The 19,737-nt window shown below is 43.3% G+C and overlaps 1 long non-coding RNA gene across 1 annotated transcript; it reads right to left on the minus strand.

The window, feature by feature from the left end:
• Positions 1–7,034: 7,034 nt before the first annotated feature.
• Positions 7,035–19,308, minus strand: LOC111756877 (uncharacterized). Its single transcript, XR_002791264.2, has 2 exons — positions 18,708–19,308; positions 7,035–12,768 (listed from the first exon to the last, which is right to left on the minus strand). It is a non-coding gene; the product is annotated as an uncharacterized LOC111756877 (long non-coding RNA).
• Positions 19,309–19,737: the final 429 nt, after the last annotated feature.

Genomic DNA, 19,737 nt, shown 5'->3' on the forward strand with positions numbered 1-19,737 from the left:
CATTCCGTAAGCCCCCTAGGACACACAGGGTGAAGCAGGATCCACACTCGGTCCCCACTGTTGGATCAGCAACTGCCAGGGTTCGCCAAGACCTTGGCAGGATTATTCCCCTTCGGGCAGCTCCGGCCAGCCCCTGACTGCTGACGCATGTGTGAGACATTAGCCAAACCTTCGGCAGAGGCACGTGGGAAGTGCAGCACTTCTCACAACCTGCGAGTTTGCCAACTAACCGAACAGTTGCTGTTTCAAGACACTAGATTTGAGTGACTTACTTCTCTCCGAACCAGCAGATGCAACAAGAAAATGAAATCTTACACACCTTCCTTGATACTGTAACTTGACTGGGGTAGAAAGAAAAGGGTGTGGAAATTTAGCAACTGTTTGGTTGACAAGATAAAAGTGTCCATGAAATCAGACCTCCACTTTGGCACTATAGAGGGTCACTTCCTATGCAAATCATTAAAGCCCAGGTGACCGCCTACTCCTGAAGCTATTTAAGGTCCTCTGGCTCTGTACTGGGTCTTATTTTTGAAACTGGCAGAGCTTGGGCTTAATGTAAATTAGTAACTCAGAACCACTAGCTTTTAAGTCCAGCAAGATTTTATCTGGCATAACTTATGAGTCCTATTCTCGGAGGGAATGAAAACAAAAAAAAATTGTCATAGGAAATCCTGCCAGTCTGGGAGAGCAGATGATTTTCAATAAGACAGTTTCAATGAGGAGTCAAGGGGGGTTATCTTCCTTTGTATATAACTCCATGTTTAGGGGCATTGTTACAGTCTTTAAACACTGGCTTCCATATAATAGCACAATAGACCCTGAGAATAGTTTTGTACCTAACGCCCGGCACTGCCAGCATTGCTTATCTGTACATATTTGAAGATTCTCCAATGATAACATTTTTCTAGGTGAGTGGGGGATGCTTTTTACCAACGCTAGAACCAAAAATTCCGTATCTGTGCAACAATAGCAAAACAAGGCAGAGAAAAACTAGACAAAATTATTTCTAAAACATCAATTGTAGACAATGAGATTGATACGTTTGCCTCGTGGATGTTTTTAATTATTCATTAAATGCAAATTTCTAGAAAAACATGAAAGAATGCACAGCACTTCTGAATGATTTTCTGTTTTGATGTCACGGCAGAAAAATATTTCTTTTGAAGACTAATGATGCTGAAGCATTTTAGAATGCTTAAAATGTAATACAGAGTATTATGACTCAGTTTGTATGCTCAAGTAGGATTTCCACTGTCCTAAAATCAGCTACTATTTTCATTACATAAATGTAACTGCTCTTAAGTAGTTCGACACATTTGCTTATTGAAGGCAATCCTAGATGTGTGTTGGGTGTTGATATGGAATGAATTGTTTGACCTGGGAACCATACCACTTAGGAGCTGGTTGGCCATGTGAATTGCAGTTGTCAGCTGGTCAGAATATATTTACCATCTGTTGTCGTCTGTGTTTCTGCTTGGCATCGCCCACTGGCGCATTCAGAGTGGCATTTAGCATTAAAATTCTCACCCAGTTGTGATCCTCCCCAATCAGCGTTTCCTCATCTCTTCCAGTGCGTACCTGTTCCATCGGCCACTCGCTCGGCAGGCTTCGCCTGATGGGGGCAAAGCACTTGGACAGGGTGATTTATCCCCAGCACAGAAGGCTCCAGGCGCAGATGGTTAGGTGGGGCCATTGTTCCTGGCAAGTTTGAATAAACAGAATTTGCAGACCACTTCGAAACCTTTCAGAAAAATAGCAGTGTGGGGACAAGTTTTCCATTCACTGAGCTATGAAGCATGAGTGGGTACTAATAATAGCAGGCAAAGGTTTAATAATTAAAGGAGTGTAAACGTTCCATGAATTAACTCAGCTCTATTTACCTATTTGCCCATCACCATGGTTACAGTCTCTCATAACAATTGTTGATATTTCAACATTGCCCAAGGGAAGAATTCCAAGAAGTGCTCAGAGCAACTGACAGAAGCTGCTCTTTATAAAACTTTGCCAACCAACCCTTGTGGGTGGGACCGCAGCGGGGTTCCTTTTCCAGTACTCTTTATCAGGGTTTCCTCTGATGCTACTTTTATTACTAGTTTGGAAATATTTCCTTAAATCATAGTTAGATGCCAATGTAATATAAACAGAGAAATCGATTTTTTTCTTTTGTTCTCCAACCCAGAGAGCTTTATAAACACATTCACCTGACACTAGTTAGGCGGAGTCTATTGTTCAGAGATCCAGGGGACTGTGTGGTGGATGTTCTTTCAGACTCACTCGGGCACCTGATGTGTGATGTTAACGTTGGGGAAGGCCTCAGCTGCCCATCTGCAGGAGACGCTCCTTTACTGTGCCCACCGGGCCTGGTCAGCACGGCCTTCCCGCTGGGGGGTGCACAGGGACAGGGGACCCGCTCCTAAGGGGAGGATGGGCAGGTGGGGAGCTAAATACAGTTCCTAAATGTGGAAAAGAAGCGCGGGCCTCTGTGGGGCTCATGAGAGCAGGTTAATGCCATGGAGCTTCCACTTGTCCTCCATGCTGAGGGCCACGCTGGCCTCGCTTGTGCCCAGGGCCAGGTCCACCACCCCAAGCCCGGGCAGCTGTTTTCTGCACTGGCGGGCTGTTTGCAGGTCAATCGTACAGCACACGTAGGGAGTCAGCCCGGCAGTGTCCATGTAAAATCTCCTGGGAATCATCAGGGTCTCAAGCCTCCCTGTGGATGTCACCTGGTCGGTGTCCCTGAAAACATGACCATAGAATAGAAACCCAGACATAGTGAGCTAGGCGGGCTCCCAGAAACAACCAGCCGATGCTCCCAGATTCTGCACACGAGGAGAAGAGTGTCACCTCGCCATCCCAGGAGCAGGCGGAATTTGGACTTGAAAATGAAGGCATCTTCCTGTGAACCCACGGTCCGAGAAGCTGGCAGACACCGTGTGTTGCTGGACTGCATTTCTACGGCTGTGTGACGGTGGGCTCCCTTCATACAGGGTGCGGGTAGGAACCCTAACCTGGGGTGCCTTTGAACATGTGAGGCCCACTGTTCACTCCTCAGGGGCCCTCTTACTTCTGCTCACTTTCATTCACCCACAGAGCGCCATTGCAGACTCCTCCATCTACAGAGAGGCTTCTGGGGCTCCCTGAATGGTCCTGATGGGCTCAGGTGTCGCCTTCCCAATTTCTTGGCTATGTGGATGGTGAACCCCTTTTGGCTGGTGTCTGTCACAGCCCCAAGCCCCGCAGTGAACCAAGTGGAAGCCCCAGCCCTTGTCCACCGTCCACCGTGTGCAGACTGGTCCTACCTAAGAGGACACGGAGGTGGCATCTGAAACACGCCTACCTTTGAGCATCATTGTGGTTGGGCTGTCCACTTGGCTTATTCTGTCTTTGTAAAGACAGAGGTCAAAATGTCCCTTCAGACTCCAGAGGACATAGGATGGTAGCCTGTGAGACTGAGCCTGGTTGTCATAATAGGCAGGATGGACGGAGCTCTACATTGGATTTGGTTCCATTAATTAAAATTTGTCAAGAGCCCAGACAGAGGGCTGAGGTGCCAGTTACTCCCTGCCTAGCTGTCTGTCCCCATCTGCCACCCGTGTGGCTGGCAGGCGACTGGCTACTTCAGGTCCATGGGTGTCCCTGGTGTCTCTACTCCCTGAGCCCCAGCTGTCGAGTCTGTGGGGTACTCAAGGGCACCCAGATCTGTGTCTGATTCCTTTCACCTGCAGGGCAGCATGGCATTAAGAATTTTTTCCCTGGTAGTCTAATAAATCGAGGTTTAATATGGATGGATCTGTGTGTTTCCAAAGATTGACTGAGAAAAGTCGGAGATGCTTTTCTCGCAGAATCAAGGCAATCAGGAAACATGCAGAATTACTGGGTAAGACACATGATTCTTGACCAAGCAAATGACTGAACTATAACCCCCAAAACCTGTCTGTCTTTTCAAGTTCAGAGTAGTCACGAAGGCCTGTCCTGAGTCAGTCCCAGGCTTGGGTCCCCTCCTAGCTCTCTCTTGCCCTGACACAGAGTGGGACCCACACCATCCACAGTAGCCCAGCTGCAGAAGCCCCTTCCTATGAGAAGCATGTCACAGCTGGGGCAGCTGGGCGTCTTCAGGGCCAGGGTCACGGGCTCTGCACCCTCAGCCTCCCCGTCTGCCAGCCTGCAGCTGCTGGGCAGCACGTGTGACCCAGGTCCTCCTACCCTGGGCTCTGAGATGGACTCCACCAGCTCCACCAGTGTCCACAGTGATGACATCTGGGGCCCTTCCTGGTGGCTGTGCCCATGTCACATCGTGCCCCAATGGTCCTCGGTGTCATCTTTAAGACACTGCCATGTTCACCGTGACCAAGCCCCATTGTCACTGGCTTTTCAAGGTGTGTAAAGAACCTCTTCCATCCATGCTGTACAGGAAGTTTGCTCGCAGAGTTCACTTGTATCTTCCTCATGTGTCGAACAGAGAGAGGAGGAGAATGCACAAAGTGGGCATTAGGGTCCTCTCCCTGGGATGGGGAGAAAAGGCTCCCTGGAACTCGGGCTCTGTTTCCACGCTGAGTCTCATCCTTGGTGTCTGAGGACTGTGTGTCATCTCGGCACTGCTCAGGCAATGCTCCGTAACTGGAGTCTCCTGGAGCGGGTGAGGCAGACAGACTCTATCCACACATTTTCTGCTGCTATTGGTGATTTTAACCTCCCCTGCCCTGAGAGTCTCCCAGTATTCTCTAGGAAGTTTCTTCACTGAATCCCATCCTGCCCAGGTCTCTCGGGACCCATGTAAATGGTTTGGGGAGCACCCAATTTCTTTCCCATAGTCTCCAGGGATCAAGCTCACAGAGACCAGCAATACACAAAATTCTATAAGGGAATTTTCATTAAATGAATATATGTCACTTGTGGCCAGTGTAATTCATCAGAATGCAGTAATGTGTGTGTGGGTAGGTGTGTGGGTGGGTGGGGGCTTGACCATGGGCACTTAAAACAGAGAAAACATTAGAAGTGTTAACAAAAATTGTCATCAATCTTCTGTAAATATTTTGCAAGAAATGATGAAGCAAGTTATTCTAACAATCATGTAATCACTGTGGTGACTAATTTAAATGCCTACATAATTATGACCTGCTTATGAAGATCTGACCCAAACATAAGATAAATCTCAAAATTAGCTGATGTATTTTATGGGGAGGGGCTGGGAGGTGACAGCTAGAAGGTGGAGTATTTTAATTTGTGATGCAAAAATGACTGTTTGATTGTGATTTTTGTTTAATAGCTCTGCAAATGTGCTGAGGTCTTCTGAATATTACATTTTGTTTTTAATTTGCGTGACTTGCAGACTTGTGATTTAATGAAGCTGTCATATTAAAAAATAAAAAACAAGTTTGAAATTAGGATGAAATATCTGTATCTACAATTTTTTTCAAAACCCTCTATAAATATACAAGATACTAAAGGATTATTGAAAATGGTGAGTATGATTTGCATCTGGTATGTTTTTCTAATTTTACAATGTCTTATAAAGTAGTTTTGTTCGTTTGTTTCTTATTTTTTATAGTAGGGATTGAACTCATGACCTTGAGCTTGCCAGGCAGGTCTTCTCCAGCCCTGAAACAGTGTAGTATTTTTATACACAGAGGAAAACTGGTTCATATCATCTGTATGAGGAGTGACTTGTAAACATCCTATAGTGCAGACACTTGGCATCTGATGGGGAAACGGTCCTGGTGTGGGCAGCTGTTTGTCAGGAAGCAGAGGACACAGGAGAGGACACTGGACCGGGCTCACAGACCCTGGCCCTGGGGAACATGAAGCTCATGCCTATGTACACGGCTCTTCCGTGCAGGTGAGCCTTCTCCACTGTGCCCTCTAAATGAAAGATACAGTGCTATACAGAGGACGTGGAGGAAAAGTTTGAAGTTCAGATGTGAAGTAGATCTAAGCAATTTTATTGAGCCAATATCCTAGGATTACTTAGGCTTTGAGCAGGGTTTTTCTTCTATAGGCAACTTAAGAAAAGAATGAACTCCAGGGAAATCTACTAACTCCAGTTCTGTGTCTTACAAATACACCATCCCCTTAGCACTGTATGTTTCTCTTGATAAAATAAAAGCACTTTTAGAATGTAGCCATTCTTTTTTTAAATGAATTAATTTATGCTTTTTGTTTTCTTTTGTTTTTTGAGACAGCGTCTCACTATTTAGTTAAGCTTGGCCTGGAACTCACTGTGCAGCCTGGGCTGGCCTCACGTTCATGGTAATAATCCTGCCTCAGCCTCCCAAGTGCGCATATTGTAGGCTTATGCAACCATGAATGGCTCAGCTCCTTTTAAAACATATATCGTCTTATCGAACTTGCAAATTGTACTAAGTGACTTAAAAGAAAAAACATAAAAAATTGATGAAAAGAACACTGAGAGAAAAGACAGGACTGGCTTTGGACTGTGTGACCTGGGCTGAGGGACAGGCTGGTCTAGAACATCGTATCTGTAAGTGATTGTATTGTGCAAGAGAACGACATGTCTGTGAGCAGGAGAATGTCCTCACTGCCTGCGGGTGCACAATGACCTTTAAAAGGAAATTTCCCTTTAGAATTTCCCAGAAACTTCCAAGAAAGGAATGCTAGCATCAGCTTATAGACTATGTTAAGATTATGATCTAAATAGAGTTTTTAGTGGTGTCTAAATAATCGTTATACTGAGTGTTTTTGAATTTTTTTTACCTCTTTTGAATCATTTTATTGCTTTTTTCCTATCGAAAGAGAGTTAAAAATAAGATAATAATGAAAGAAATTTATAAAACACAGTCCTAGGGGTGGCAATAAAACTTTAACACATAAACACCAAAATTGTTTAAAAATAATTATTCTTCCAGTAGTCCCAAGAAATTTCAGAAATAAATATTCACACACAAACACACATTTGTCCAAGACATGCAGACGTTTATTTTTCTGAATTTTTTCTCATTTTGAATATATTTTAGCAGTTAAATTGAAAAATTAATGATACAGTGGTGCCTCAGTTCACAAACTTAATTTTTCCATGATTTTGGGGAAGATTACTACGGTTGTGTTCATCAGTCCGCATGGAGTTTGTGAGTAGCAGAAAAATTTTGCCACACTTCTTTTTACAAAGTGAATTTTTCACAAACAGAAGCATTCCTGATCTAAGTTATTACTGTTTTAACACATCGTTATGTTTATTTTTCTTAGTGCAAATTTAATTATGATTCTTAAAAACATAAATAGAAAAACAAAACCAAAGAAAATTAAAATATGTGCAGAAGGCATTAGATGCCCACATGAAGTCATCCTGGGGGTAGAAAGTGGGGAGATGTGATTCCACTTTCTCTTCTAGCTAAGTTTGGTGCTGAATTGAAGCCATATACAAAGGTAAGTTACCGCTCTGTGAAGGGTCCCAAGCAGCGTTGCTCTGGGTGCTACCTGACATCATGTCCCATGACATGAAGGGACCGGACCGTTCCCTGAGGGCCGATCAATAGATTGTTCCCAAAGCTAAAAGAGTAACAATTACGTAGCACTCAGTGTACCAAAATATGTGTCAAGCATACACTGCATTGTCTCAGGGACCTGCAACTTGCGGAATTACGATTTTACACTTACACGAAGAATTTATAGCTATGGTTATATAAATTATAATGCCTTAGTTATCAAAGCAGAGCAAAATGGGTCAGTTTTATGAATACTATATTTTAATTTCACTTCATTCTGAACACAATTTGTCTGTTCATAAAAATTGTATGAAACCAGAATATGTGAGCATTTATTTTACCTTACAGAGAAGTTGACACTTCGCTAAGAGAACAGATAGGAACTGATGAGAGTAGATAATAACAGGTAAAATCCGTAAAGTTGTAAGACGTCACCGAACCCTGTTACTTTCATAAGTTATATAATTTTAAGTCTCTTACGTGTTGTCATGGTTTATGTTGGTGGCCCCCAGGCCTCATGCATTTGCATTGTGCATTTGTGATTGATTCATTGTCTAGAGCTTGGATGGGGGGGGGGGGGCCAGTGCTACACCCACCTAGGGGTGGAGCCAGCTTACAATGTAATGGCAGAAGAAGGTGTGTCTCTGTCTTGCCTGTTTCTTGCTGTTTGCAGCCACCATGAACTGCGGCCCCGCCATGCCACCCAGCCTTGGAGCCAACTGAGTATGGACTGAAACCTTCAAAACCTGTAAGAAATAAACCTTTCCTTCCCAACATCCTTTCCCTAGGCATCAGGTATTTTGTCTCAGTGACAAGTAAAATGTAACTAAGACACATGTATAGTGTTATATTTTTAAAAGCTCTCCAGTGTATGTTGATGCCAAATACACAGATTTATCCAAGAAAATAGTTCTCTCCCATTTCCTAAACCAATGAACAGTTTAAGAAACTGGGATGTTGGGAGAGAAAACGACCACAGGCCAATCCCTTTGCTATGTTTATTTACGAGCGCTAATATAACCACTGGTGGCTCAAAACAGATGCTTGTGCATGTTTATTGGTTATCTGGCAATTTTTTCCTTTCCTCTTCTGTGCTGTTTTGTGTCCTGGGTTTTACATTTGTGTTGGCTCCCACCTCCCTGAAGAATCAGTCTGCAGAGCACAGCAGAGCAGAGCAGAGATCTGGCCCCACCCAGTGCAGGAATTGTTTTAAAATTTAATTTAATTTTTTTATTTTCTAATTTTATTTAAAAGGAAAAAGAGAAAAAACAAAACAAAACAAAGTAGTGTAAGGGTACAGGTAATACAGAACTACAAAAAAAAAAAATTAACAGTAAGAAATCACCAGTTAATAGATTACACATTATCGTCTTAGAGATAGTTGCTCAAGTCACAGTATCAAAGCACACAAAGTGAACATTCAAACAGAGACTGCAAACAGTTGTGTTCAATGATCCCACCAAAAACATTAATATGGTCAGCTATTTAACACCCCTAAACACACTTGCAGTTGTAGCCTTTAGATCACTTTTTTTCCCTCTCTTTTTACAACAAAATTTACACATTTTGGGTTTTATTACTCCTTAGTTCTTATTACTTTTTTTTTGGAAGAGAATAAAGTCAAATATGGCAAAACAAAGCTGTCAGTCAAAACCAAAGATAGACACAGCACATGATGTAAAAACAGAGTACAAGATTATCAGCAATGGTTACCATAATGCCTCTTGCTTCCTTATAAAGAATTGTCTATCTCATTAGGTATTATAAAGTTGAACAAAACAGTAGAGAACAAGACCAATAAAACTTAAACATTGTAAACATTATAGGACTTCCAAAGGAGATAATAGTCAAACCAGAATGGGCATCTTAGTGAATCTTATTGCCTTCAAAGTAGTTGCCTATACCCTCAAACTTGATACTATCATACAAACAGAACAGAGTCTAATCAGTCAAAACAAGATAGTGGGAGTATTACAGGACTTCTAATCAAGTTGATAGGAAATCAAAAAAAGTTACTATAATATATCCTGCTAATTTTTTAAAATTTTTCCCTTTAATCAAAAAACCCATAAAAAATAACTAAATAATTTTTTTAATGAATAAGGGAGAGATTGAGATTTAAAAAAGGCATAACAACATAACAATACAGGTCAAAGCATGACTGTTTCAGCAACCTAGTGCTTTACTACCAAATAACCCGACTTAATAGTAGTTACCATAGTGTTTGTCTTTTTCCTTGAAATATTTGAATATAACTTTATATACTATAGCTTCAAATATTTCCATATCAAGAAGTCCAGAATAAAGCCTTTCCAATTAATAAGTGAAAACTTTATAAGGCTTCAAGGCCACATAATGGGGAATCATGATTACCACATACTTTTATATATTTGAATCATTACTTACATTAGGGAAACTATTCGGTATTCACACATGCGAGATTGATTTATTTTACTTATGAGTATAGTCTCAAGCTGCACCCATTTATTGATAAATATCTCAATGTGATCCTTCTTTATAGCTGAGTAATTCTCCATTGTATAGAAATACCACAACTTTTTTATCCATTCCTCAGTTGATGGACACCTGGGTTGTTTCTAAGATCTGGCGATTACAAATTGTGCTGCTATAAATATAGGTGCACATATATCACTGTGGTATGATGCTTTCAGTTCTTCTGGGAATATGCCTAGAAGTAGAATAGCTGGAACAAATGGGACTTCCAATCCCAGCTTTTTGAGAAATCTCCAGACTGACCTCCACAAACGTTGTACCAGTCTACACTCCCACCAACAGTGTAGGAGAGTTCCTTTTCCCCCACAGTCTCTCCAGCATTTGTTGTTGGTTTTCTTGATCCGTGCAGGAATTTTTAATCTGATGGCTCTAAGGGCTCGGTGCTAGGTTTTGCCACCACTTGGTATTGTTGATTATATTTGAAGTGTGATTCTTTGGAGGCACTTTAAGGAGTCGTGAAATATCATGGAGAAGCCTGGATATCCCAGGATCCCCTAACATGCGGCTGCTATCTCAAGTACGTTCCTCCTTATTTTTCAAAAAGAAACCAGAGCACAACATGGATGTCTCAGGATAGCCAATGCGGTGGCTTGGACTGTGGCAGCAGCGGTGGTAATGGGACTGTATTAGAAGGGACTTGCACTCACGTAACTGCATGAGCACCATAAAACCCCCAAAGGCTTTGGCTTTCTTATTCACAGGCAATTAGAAAAATTGGACCCGAATGGGCAAAAGGAGAGGGATAAGTCAGGCCGTGCTGCAAGGAGATCATCTCCAAATTACGTGGGCTGCACAGTGAATAGAGTCTTTGTTCTGTATTTCCTTCTTGGAATAAGAGCAGGTCCTGCAGCGGTAAGAGCTACGCCAGTGCTAACCGGTGAGAGGGGCTCATGCAGTTGTTCGTGTTCGTGTTGTCAGGTTTGTTTGTTTTAACCATCCTGGTCTCTTGCAGTCTAAAAGTTAACGAACCTTGGAGACAGACAGGGAGTCGCTGGAAGCTGGGTTCTTGGTTCCTGAAAACTCCATTTCCCTTGCCTTAGTGGATCCTCCTGGAAGGATCCAAAATAACCATTTGGAAGAGAAATTACAGATTTGAAAAACATGGTCAGCGCAAGTCCAAGCAAAGCTTTCCAGTCCCCTAGTTAGCGATTTCAGCAGAGAAATGGCAAGAAATATGAGGTCTGTTGCCACATGACTGGAAAGCAAAACAGTCCTCAGAAGAAGTTAAAAAAGAAAAGAAATGAAGCAAAAAGGCCTTGGTGGGAAGGGAAGATGACCCGGCTGCCAACCTCCCTGGAAAGGGAATCCGCTGGGTGCAGATCCCATCTGCGTGCTATGTTAAAGCCTTCTAGGTCTGTGCTCAGCCCCAAACCTGCCATCTCGGACCAGCTGAGCGAACCTGGTGGCTTGAAGGTAAAAACTATAGACCTTTAGGTACATGGTATCTTAGTCCCGTTTCTCTTACTGCTGAGACAAAAGACCAGACACTCAAAGAAGGAAAGGTTTCTTTAGTTCACAGTAGTCGAGATTTCAATCCTTAACAGGCTCACACCAAGGTAGGGTGCAGAGGGGTAACAGTTCGTGGCCATGAAAGACAGCAAAACGCAATGACAGAGAGAAAGACAGGCCTCTTTCTGTCCCTTAGACGGTATCCAGTCTACCAGGATTGGTTCAGTGCCAATCTAGCCAATGGGCTGATCCAGCAATCACCCACCCTTGGTCCCAGCCAGCACCCTGAATCTCAGTATTGCACTGTGACTCAGTCACACACTCTGGATCCAGCACCTCCCCAAAACACCCTAAGATTGCATGGGGCTTTGAGGGGACATCTAGACACAAGCCACAGCACCTAATCATAAAGATTACACACAGCATGTGTGACGAATAATTGACAGTGGTTTGGAGCAGGAAACATCAGTCATTGTGCCTCTGTGTACATTTGTTTGAGCCATTTTATGAACATTTCATTATTTTGTACTTGCTATTTCTTACATGGAATCTGAAGTAATTTTGTGTCTTTTCATAACCACAAGGAGAGTACTTTTAAATAGCTTCTGAATGACTCAGGATTCGGGTGGCCATGCTGAGGGTAAAGCAGCTCACTTCTCCCAAGACGAACCCATTTTCTCAGTCCAAGCTTGTTTGCACCTCAGTCTGGAAATCTGTCCTGCAAATCACCCACTCGGCCCTGCCGTATAAACTTGTGTTTTGTGACTGGGTCATGAGCAGCACACAGATATGTCCCAAACCATCTCTTAACAGTGGAGTCTTGTCTTGAATAAAAATTACCCTCAACCCCCGCACAGAACTCTCTCCACCTTTATCTTATACATTTCCAATTTTCTTTCAGTGTTATGAGTGCTTGTTTCCTATTACTTTAACGGCTCAGATAAGGGTCATCAAAGGTTTCTATGTGGAAGACAATTATAATTTTCTTTCCTTATCTTTTCTGAACTTTTAATAGAGTTGAATGTCGGTGTCATGTCTCAGAATCAGCTGTCTCCCACCACGCAGTTTTCCCCTGCATCTCACATCTCTGTGCAGTGGCGTGAGTGGTCTTTGAAAAGCTTACATCAGGCAAGATTGAGTTGCTGTAAAAGCAGCCAATGGCTTGACTTAGAAAAGAACATGAAATCGGGAGTCTTTGGTGCCCTGGAACCACCAGCTGCAGCACTGTGCCCAAGATTCCTTCCTAATCTTCTGGTGAGCTTGGCTCCCTGGTGGCCTCCATCTGGTATCTGGTGACTGAGGTCCCAGCCAAGGCACTACCTGGTGACCCCCAGCATAGATGAGAGGTCTCGGCACCTTCAGATGCCTAAAAGAAAAGGGTAAGGTAGGGGATAAATCATCATGTCCAAACTTAGACTAACAGGAATCTGAAAGCCAGCCGGGCATGGTGACACAGGACTGTAATCTCAGCACTGGGGAAGCTGAGGCAGGAGGGTCCCCATGGTTCGCGGCCAGTTTGGGCTACATAGTGAGTTCCAAACTAACCTGAACTATGTAGCAAGGCCCTGTGTTTAAAAAAAAAAAAAAAAAGATCTAGACGTTACCAAGAGCTATATTTTGCCCTCTGTAGATCATAACAACCCAGGTAGAAAGACCAGTTTCTTGACTGAGAACCCTTTGTGGTTAGCTCTGTAAAGCCCATGCCTAGTGGCTTTTATCTTCCCCCCTCGCTGTGTGCCCCCCTTGCATTCTGTACCCCGCCATCGCCTCATCCTCTGCACCTTTACCACAGGAGCTGCTCCAGCCCCGTTTCCTAGGGACTCCACGTGACAGGGTCTGACACACGGGACAGCCCACCACCGCCTCCTCTTGTCCATCTCTAGCCAGTCCCCCAGGTCTGTTCCATTCTAGCTGTTGGCTTCTGTTCTGGCAGTCTCATCAGTATCACCCGTTCATCATTTACACAAGACATCTACTTTTCCAAGGGCAGAGACATCCTGCGTCTGCACTGTCTTCTCTGCCCAGGCCTTCCTAACATGTAGGAGACACTCTGTTTTTATTAGGTAGCATGCAAAACATCCTAACAATAAATATATGATTTTGATTACACAAGTTACATGATCGTCGGTGACCGTAAGCAAAACGGCCAACCAGAGGAGTTAAACGCATGCTTTAAGTAGCCTCCTTTAGGTATGTAAGCTTCTTGTTCATCCTCAGTGAATTTTTAAAAATGATTATTTTAAAAATGTGACAAAGTAATAAGAGAAATCTATACAAAGATCCTAGGTTCTTCATGGATGGCTACCAGATCTCCCTGTTTCGGGAACTCTCGGTGAGCCACTGTGATTCTGTAAGGTTAGCTGTGGCTGCTGTGGCCTCGTGGGAATGGATGTTTGTGGAAGGTGTTTGGGCCCAGTGAACTGTTCCAGCAGAAACTGCGATGACTTATTATAAATGGATTCGACTTGGCATTATTCTTTAGACACGGCCATCAATATTCTAATAGGCGGCTCTCAGATATTTCATTACACAAACTCTTAGTAACTGCGGCCCAAAGTGACATAACCATCACCATCATCATCAAAGGTAATAATGTGTCTTAATTAAAGAGTAGAAGGAAATGCTTTCAAGTGTAAATGTAACTTTAAAATTATAAAATGTGAGTAAATTACCTAATGTGTGATTTTTCCTAACTACATTACACTGAGAGATCTATCACTGTGTTTACCATACATAAAATCTCTTAGAATATTCTGTCTTTCATTTCTCTAATCTTCTGTATCTTTTCTGTTTTTCCCTACCTCAGCTGGACCACTTAGAAGCAGTTAAACATAGATTTTCACAAATTTACTAGCCGAATAATCTCAAGAAATTTCCTGGTTTTGTATGTGCTAGAAATTTAAGGTAAGTTATCTGAGTTGTGTCAGAATATAAATATATTCTGTTGTAAAATAATTTGCAATTTCCTAAAAGCATCCAAAATATGGCAGTAATCTTAGAGTCCTATATGAGATATATTTGTTGTTGGACACAGAATCTAAATAAGCATGTAGAGGTTCCATAAGGACTCTATTTAAAATTTTTCCTTAGTGTTATTTTTCAGGATTCACTAAACATATGGATGTTATGAACAAAAGGATGCAGTTATCAAGTGAGGGTTGGAAGCTGGCTGGAGATGAATGAATGGGTGAAAAGAGGCGGTAGCCATGTGATGACCCAAGACGTAAAGGAGCAAGAGTGAAACCCTTTTTATTTTAGTGCTTCATACATTAAATTTTTATAGATTTTCAATTGGGAATTGGCACTGATGATCATGTTTCTTTGTGCTTCATTACGTACCTAAAATCAGTGCAGCAGAGTAGCAATAGAACTCTGAAGTATTATTTTTAATCGTCTCATTTCTTTGGTGATTCCTTAACAATAATAAGTTTCTTTTAAAATGTTATTTTTAAAAAGAAAATATGTGCATAATGACAGAATTTAATACAACTAAAAGAAGATGACATTTACTTAGGAAGTGATCAGAACTAGTAACTTGATGGAATTGAAATTTCCTATTGAAATAAATGTTCTTCTTGTCAAAGATAAATTTGTTCAAGATTAACCCAAATCTTTATGACTAACATAAATATTTATTTTATTAGGAGGAGTGTAGACATGCCCTAAAGACTGCTGTAATTCAAAGGATAAGGGTAGCGAAACACCCCCCTCACCCCCTGGAGTTAATTCAGCGGCATCTGACGTGCTGAGGCTCTGTCTCGGGATCACTGGTATACAGTTTTCAGTCCCTGTGATTTTTCCGAATTCAGTATTAACTATAATATTACATTTGGACTTCATGGTGACAGAAATTCTGATATCTAAACATGATCAAATGTGACTTTTCCAAAGGCCTTGAAATCACCCAGGTTTCTGAGGTTACCAATCCCGGTCCCTTATTTTTAAGGGGTTTGAAATTTTCTTCTGCGGATGTGGGACATATCACCCCCAACCCTCCTGAGGCTTCTTATGTTTCCTTCCTTCATTCTCTCCTTCCTTCCTTTCTTCCTTTCTCCTCCTCCCTCCCTTATTCCCTCTCTTGCTTTTTCTTTTATCTCTCTCTTTCATACTATGTCTATCCATTCCTGGATTGTTCTTTTTTATATATTTCTCAAATTACATCACATGACAATGTTTGTGTGTGTGATAAGAACAGGACAAGAGAGCTATCCTTTTAGCAAATTCTCAAGTGCAGGATACGTTGCCATTGACTATGGGTGCAGTGTTCCGGCTCCCCCTGTCATCAGTCTTGACCCTTGGTAGCCCTGTGGAGGAGTGGGGAGGTGACTTTCTAGCACAGAGAGTGGCACAGCGGCAGCATGGTAAATGGGGAGCCCACGCTCAGGGTGAGACCCCCCCTACTCCTGGGTTGACCTCCTCATCACGTCCACCACCGAGGGTGCCCAAGGAATGCCAATCTCTTTATGAACGGCCTTAGGACCTTGCCCTGCTGAGCCCACCCTTACTAGGAAGGAAAGTCCGTTCCCCTCAATGGGTCTTCACAGGGTCCTGCCTTGCCCCATGCCTGAGGCCAGTGTTCCCCTAACTAATCGTGGCTCACACAAGCTGTGCTTGGGAGACAGTGCCCTCCTGGAAAATGCCATCCCACCATACACTGACATCGATTTTCTACGGCTGCACTTACCGACAACTCTGTTGTCAGGATGTTTATGTGATAAAAACTAGTTCAAATAAAAGATCAGCCACAGTGCCCCTGGGGAGTCAGCGCCGTGTTCTGAAAGAAAAGACTGTTTGTTTCCAGAATGCAGGCTTCATCCGCCTTCTCAGGTCACATAGCCACCAAAGCTAAACCATCCAAAAGCCAATGTTTGCACCTCATCCTGGGGTCCATCTACGCCATCCTCTCCCTCTGCCTCCCCCTTGAGCCATGGTTAGAAACAGAGGAGCTTTTCAGCGCTGCTCGGCTTGAAACGGTGTTGGCATTTTTGTTCTTAACCTTGGTTAAAAATTGAACTGGCTTGTTTATTTCATCCTATTTTTCAGGCCTGTAATATAACAAGTTCCAGGCCTGGGATGCAGGAGAAGTTTCTGTAACAACACTGGGAGTGTTATTACTCTGAGAAGTTCGTGGATCTGGACTCCGTGGAGTGTGTGGTTTGTCTTTAATTAAGCTGTGCTCTCCAAGTAACAGTGCTGCACTGCGAATCCCAGGGGGAAACTGTGACCAAATTTAAAGACGGAAAACCTAAATTTGCAGATACATAGTTAAAGGGTACAAATAAAATATTGCCTTTGGTTTTGGTGATCCATTACTCCGTAAGCATAATTCTTGTTTTGAAAATTCTTGTTTTGAAATGTTGAATAAGGGTTAACAAAAAACAAAATGATGAAGAGAAAAACTATTGCTTTGAGGACAAGCTAGCTAAAGAGAAATTCCAAAGGGCCACACGTATCTTCCATAGCATCCTCATTTTCTCTAGTAATTTCCTGTTACTGTGTTAGAGTTCAACGGTCACTAAAACCGCTCTCTCTCAGTTCACTGAGGCTGAATTTCTTTTGTCCAGACTTGCGGTTGATTGCAATGTGCACGACAACAAATTTACAGTGGGAATTAATGTAAGCAACTTTCTGTAAAATAACGTACTTAAAGAAAACCCAGACGGTGTGTTTATTGTGCAAGTTTACCAAAGTGGAGCGAGTGGGGTTCGGGGACTTGTTTGTCATTCTGCTCCTGGTTCTCACTGGACCTCACCATTTCAGCACTGAAACATTCATAGGAGCTATCTGATCTCTAGATTATTTTGAATTGAAAGGGGAGAAATGCTTGCCTGGCGTGTTTTATAAACAAAATGATTATGCTGGCGGTCAGAACTAGGTTATTTTCCATCCTCATTTTTTCAACAGCCTCCTTTTTTCTTGGTCTCTTTCTATCTGCAACCTTCACTTTCACATTTCTTGCTAACTCTTAACTCTAGGCTTGCTTTTCTAAGGTCTATTTTATTCATACTGACGAGGGCATCAGGCACTATGTTATCCCGTGTGATATTTTTATGCTAACTGGAAAATTAAAATCCCCTTTAGTTGTGAATAGAAGAGCCGCATTGATAAAAGATTATTACAACGTTCTGTTTAAAAAACAGTTAACATTAGGCAAGATAGTCAAATTTTTGGAAAGACGCAATAATTAAATAATTAGAAATACACATTCCTCTTTTTAAAACATTAAAGTTTTTATACAACATTCACCATTTTCTTTTACAGCTGCATTTAAAAGGACTATATAAAATATTGGCTTTGTTCCATATATTACAGTATCACAGGACTGTGAATAAAGAACCCTAAAGAATATATTGAGTTTATTAAAATTTTTGCTATAGTCTCTAACACTGGTTAGTCATTAGCTGAAATTAAAACCCAAAGTCTGGAGTGGCACATGTTATGAAATGATCGAATTCTGTGGAATAAAAATGGTCTACAGCAGTGATTTTCCAAACGACTCCTAGCAGATTTTATTTTCTAAATAAAATCTTACAAGGAGCAACAGTGAAGCATGAAATTCGACATTGCGAGTGTTTCCGAAGCAGCAGCAGGGAGCAGAGGTGGAGGGTGTGCAGGGGCACAGCCAGGACTGACAGGGACGGACGGCAAGGGCACCACTTCCAAACCTCACTCTCCAGGGACAGGAATGTCAGAGCGGATTGAAAGCAGCATGCAAGACATCAGGGCACAATGTCTTGTAGCGTAAAATGCAGACAGAATCAAGACAAGCAGAAGCCTCAGAGTCCTGACCCTGGAAACAGGAGGTTCACCTGGTGAGTCTGCACTGCCAGCTCTCACCCTGGGCTCCCTGTCTGCCAAGCTCCGGGTCAAATCCAGACACCAGCAGGCAGGTGCAGGGCTGGGTCGAGCTGCGGCTGCAGAGCACAGTCGGTGGTCATCCGGTGTTTGCAAAATGAGGCGATGCAACCAAAAAACGAGGGCACCACGAACCCAGAAAGCTCTAGATGTGCGTGCCAATCCCCTCGTGTCCGTGGCTGGCGACAGCATGAAAGACTGAGCGAAGGGCAGGTAGGACCTCGGCTGAGGCCGCCCCAGGAGTTTCAGGGGTGTGAGTAAAGCCTGCTGGGTGAGAGGCTCCTATTGAAGCCAAGAGGGCCCATAGCCTCGCTAAACTCTGTGTTTCTGAAAGAAAGCTGGGACTGAAGAGCAGCCAGCCAGTCCCCCAGCTGGTCGCCCTGCCTTGCCCGTCCCTCCCCGAGGAAAACGCCGTGCACACTTTCCTTCCTTCCCTCTTTCCCGACTTACCCTGTGTGTCCTCGCCTGCTGCATGTGGCGTGGGGTGACACAGTGCATCCCCGCCTCTGGGGCTCCGCGAGTGTCACTAGCTACCTGTTCCAGGGTTGGAGCCTCCTGCTCTGCTGTCTGCAGTCCTCCTCCAGCACCAGGCTTCTGCCGAGCCCTGGGACCCAAGGTCACCCTGGGCAGGTTCCTGAAAGAGGTCACTGGTGAGCCTCCCTCTGCGTGACGAGTTTCCATAGCAACTTCGCTGTCTCCCTGGGAACTGAGATAATTTCTCTCTTGACAGAGTCTGGATCTCAGGCTGAGAGAAGAGGGGCTGCTCTGCCCCTCGGATCTCAGCGCTGGCCTGGCCCTGCTCTCTGCAGCATGTTCCTGTGTGTGATGGCTTGGTGTCCCCAACCATCAGGCGACTCTTCCTGACTCCAGTAATGGTTGACAGTCGGCCGGTCTTCATATCAAACTTCTCCTATTCAAGTTCGTTGTGTTTTTATGTCTCCCGGTTAGGCTCAGAGTTACTCGAGATTAAAAAGCATGCAATCGATTATAAAGACATGAATGCCCTGTTTTTCATCTAGTAGAAACTAGATTTTTACACGCATCAGTTACTGGTATCTAGTGGCCAGCAAATGCTTCCAGAGCCCAGCTCTTGCCCCAACTCTTAGCCTATTGCTTCTCCTCATAGTAAGGGAAGTCACAAGACTACTAAAAATAAAGCCTCCTTCGGTTTTTCTTGTAGAACAATTGCTATTTAATTTTATTAGATGTATCGTGCATTAAGTTTTAAAATCTATATGTTCATGCAGAAAATGGAACCTGGGGACAGGAGTCCCAGGAAGCCTGGAGAGGCCAGAGTGAGACTGAGAATCCGGAGCCCCCAGCAAGGCTGGTAGAGGACAAAGTCTTTCGTTTCCTGTTCTCGCCACAGAGACAGAGCTCATCCTTCATCAATGCTTCCACACACTTCGCAGTCACCTTAGACTCTGATAGCCACGTGTGTCACTGCTCAGCTCATAATCGTTTCTTCTGACTGTTTATT

The sequence above is a fragment of the Cavia porcellus genome, unplaced genomic scaffold (genome assembly GCF_034190915.1).
Source record: "Cavia porcellus strain 051 isolate PalLab524CR breed Dunkin Hartley unplaced genomic scaffold, mCavPor4.1 scaffold_2, whole genome shotgun sequence".
Classification (NCBI taxonomy): Eukaryota; Metazoa; Chordata; class Mammalia; order Rodentia; family Caviidae; genus Cavia; species Cavia porcellus.